Here is a 3,554-nt window from a genome sequence, read left to right on the forward strand (position 1 = left end):
CTGACATCTTCTTAGTATTCTCTGTCATGATGTGGCTCACAAGCCATGACAAAAGACCAGAGACACACGGTTTGCAGCTAAAAGGTTTAACATTTATTTACTGAACAACAATAACTCATAATGAAGTAAGAAGAAAGAACTAAATATACAAGGAAGTTATACGCAAGTAATGAACAATGAAAACTATTAACCAGGCCAAAGCCAACTAAACAGAAACATGGTGCCGGATGGATGAAGAGAGGCCCACTAAGCGGGTTGACAGCCAGATCTTAAGGACTCCTGGGAGACTGGCCAGGTGCTCCCAGTTGCACTGATTTGGGCACCGCCCGTGGACCTGTAATGTAGCACAGAGAAAAACACGAAAAGAGACAGAAACACAGCGGGCCCTGCTCTGGCAGAAGGGCCATCACATCTCCTAGAGCTGATATCTGCTACACATCTTTTTGCATTTATTTGTACATTATTCTGTAAATCAAGCCTGGATTCCGTTGAATCAACTCTTGACACAGTGAGAAGTCACATTTTTCTTGTGTTTATATTATTTTTGTGGAACAGACACTAAACATGCCATTTCTTCTTCCTCTTGACTCTTGGGTCAATTTACAGATTCAAGATACATTGAAGATTGGTTAAAATGTTTTGTTAAAAATGTAACATTTTTGCTCATACGCTGATAATGTATTACTTTGCACGGCAGCTGGATTCTTATGGAGCTAGAACAGTGACAGTAACCTGTAGTATTGAAAATAAAAATTGGCATTGAAACAACAAATATTGGTACTGAAAAATGTTGAACTGAAATATAAAACACAAACATCAAAAAGTAATAATCTCACAATGCTATTATTTTATTTCACTTTGACATTTGTTTGTATTATGATAGGTTTTTCAATGTCAATCTACATTTTTTCTTGATGTCTGACTTTTTTCAGTAACAGTTTTTTTTTACGCTGTCAGGATTTTTACAATGTCACTGGTTTTCAGTTTCAACTTTCTGTCACTGTTTTGGCGTAGGGAGGAGGGGCCTGAGGGGAGGGACAAAGAGGGCGTGGTTTACAGGTAATTTGCATAGGCTACTGGGAGAGAAGGCAGCTCCACAGGCATCCACAGATCCATGTGTTATAACCACATATCTGCAATGGCTTCCACAAGTTCACCTGGAACCTCCAAATCTAGTAAGTCTGTTTATCTCTGCCATTTTTTTCACTTAGAAGCAGGCTGGTTTAGTGTTAACTTTTAATGTAGGCCTAAGCTGTGTTGTTTTGGCAGAGGTTAGAACTGTTCTCTTCATCCATGGTTAGCACACGTCAGCTAACTTGTGGCTAATTGTAGCTAAGTCTCCGGCTGGGGATGTCAATCTATCTTCTATAATCTAGTATTTATAATAACAGTAATTCGTGTCCTTTATAAGTCTAAGGCCAGTGTTATTGCTGGTGCACGAGGCTTGACTCGCTTGCGTCTCTCATTAGCTCCGTCATGGATGTCTTAAGAGAACGAGCTCCGCTCTCTCTACCTGCCGACACAGGCACGGAACGTTAACGCCCCTCCCCCATAACTATCCTCCAATCACAAGTATAGCTGCTGACTGACAGGTTTCTAGGCAAATCACACAGGCAGAACGCGTTCACTGACATTTCCTAAAACTGGGAAAACACAGTTACTGAAAAACTGCCTTAACTGAACATAACAGTTAATATTATCATGTAAACCAGTCCAATATTTTATAACTGTTTAACTGATATTATCGGTTAAAGGTTTACTTGGACATAAATGTATAAATTTGTCTGTAAACAAAAACTAGTATGTCTGAGGTATTTCTGGCTTAAAGGCATAACCTTTACATTTCTCATCTGATTTCACTAAGTTGTGTATAATTACAGGCACCTTCGACTGGGAGGCAGTTTATGGAGAGACTGCTGAGAAGGCTTCAGGAAGTTCTGCAACATCAGCCTGTGGATTTTGACTATTTACACTTTTACACTGGTTTAAGTCATGAAATGGGACTTGTACCCTTTTGCATAGACCAGTACACATTAACCCTCATATGCATTATCATTGCATTTACTGTAATTTGTTATGAAATATAGAGTCAAATTCTTACTTGAATATATTTATTTGTTATTCATTGAAAAGGTACAGATTTAACTGTTTTGCTGGAGTCCATAGTGTAAATGCATGTCATTTCAAAAACTGTTAAGGATTAAAATCAGTACTACATATAAAGTAGTAGTGGTATGTGTCATTTTAAACAACAAAATGGTTTTCCTGTGTTATCCTGCCATGTTTATGTGTGAAGAATCACATAGTTAAGTGCAGTCTTGCAAAGCTATCCGCCATTGTACTAGGAGTTAGTCACAGGGTAAATGGCTGCCCTCAGTTCTGCCATGGTCTGCAGCCTCAGAGGGCACTGGATGGGTGGTAAAAGTACTCCACTGGCAGACTCTTCTGTCACTGTCATGGTCCCCCTCCAAGAAAAGATCTTGTATATCCTGTAATTGACAAGTAATGTTATTAAAAGACTGCAGTTGCTTTTATAATACTTCACAAAACAATTACACTTTTTTTTGTAAATAAAATGCACACTTTAGGTGTGCATTTTATTTTTTATGCACATATGGCCATAATAAATATCCAAACAAAATAAAAAAAGAAGGTTTAATTCAACATTTTGAAGCTGCACAGGGTCCTGGAGAAGTCGTGTAAAGTGTCAAGGTCCCTCTGGAGGCGTGGTACAAATATATAGTGGTTTGGAGGGATCTAGCAGGTGACCCTCTTAAAGACTGACACATCAGTGCACTATTAATATCACTTTCAACCCCCAAGTGGGCTAGCTGATGTGGTATTAGCTAGCGTTAGCGCTTGTTCGATGGGAGACTTAGCTACAATTAGCCACAAGTTAGCTGACGTGTGCTAACCATGGATGAAGAGAACAGTTCTAACCTCTGCCAAAACAACACCGCTTAGGCCTACATTAAAAGTTCACACTAAACCAGCCTGCTTCTAAGTGAAAAAAATGGCAGAGAAAAACAGACTCACTTAGATTTGGAGGTTCCAGGTGAACTTGTGGAAGCCATTGCAGATATAGGTAATCTGTGAGGATGCCTGTGGAGGTGCAGTCTCTCACAGTATGCAAATCATATGCAAATTACCTGTAAACCACGCCCTCTTTGTCCCTCCCCTCAGGCCCCTCCTCCCTACGCCAAAACAGTGACAGAAAGTTGAAACTGAAAACCAGTGACATTGTAAAAATCCTGACAGTGTAAAAAAAAAAACTGTTACTGAAAAAAGTCAGACATCAAGAAAAAATGTAGATTGACATTGAAAAACCTATCATAATACAAAAAAATGTCAAAGTGAAATAAAATAATAGCATTGTGAGATTATTATTTTTTGATGTTTGTGTTTTATATTTCAGTTCAACATTTTTCAGTACCAATATTTGTTGTTTCAATGCCAATTTTTATTTTCAATACTACAGGTTACTGTCACTGTTCTAGCTCCATAGATTCTTGCCATATCACGAGATCAGACGACCACGAGAAAATCCATCTTGT

At 38.6% G+C, this 3,554-nt stretch overlaps 1 long non-coding RNA gene across 1 annotated transcript; it reads right to left on the reverse strand.

Annotated features, from left to right (window-relative positions):
* Positions 1-2,094: 2,094 nt before the first annotated feature.
* On the reverse strand, positions 2,095-3,231 carry LOC120560090. Its single transcript, XR_005639421.1, has 2 exons — positions 3,037-3,231; positions 2,095-2,489 (listed from the first exon to the last, which is right to left on the reverse strand). It is a non-coding gene; the product is annotated as an uncharacterized LOC120560090 (long non-coding RNA).
* Positions 3,232-3,554: the final 323 nt, after the last annotated feature.

The sequence above is a fragment of the Perca fluviatilis genome, chromosome 6 (genome assembly GCF_010015445.1).
Source record: "Perca fluviatilis chromosome 6, GENO_Pfluv_1.0, whole genome shotgun sequence".
In the NCBI taxonomy this organism is placed as follows: Eukaryota; Metazoa; Chordata; class Actinopteri; order Perciformes; family Percidae; genus Perca; species Perca fluviatilis.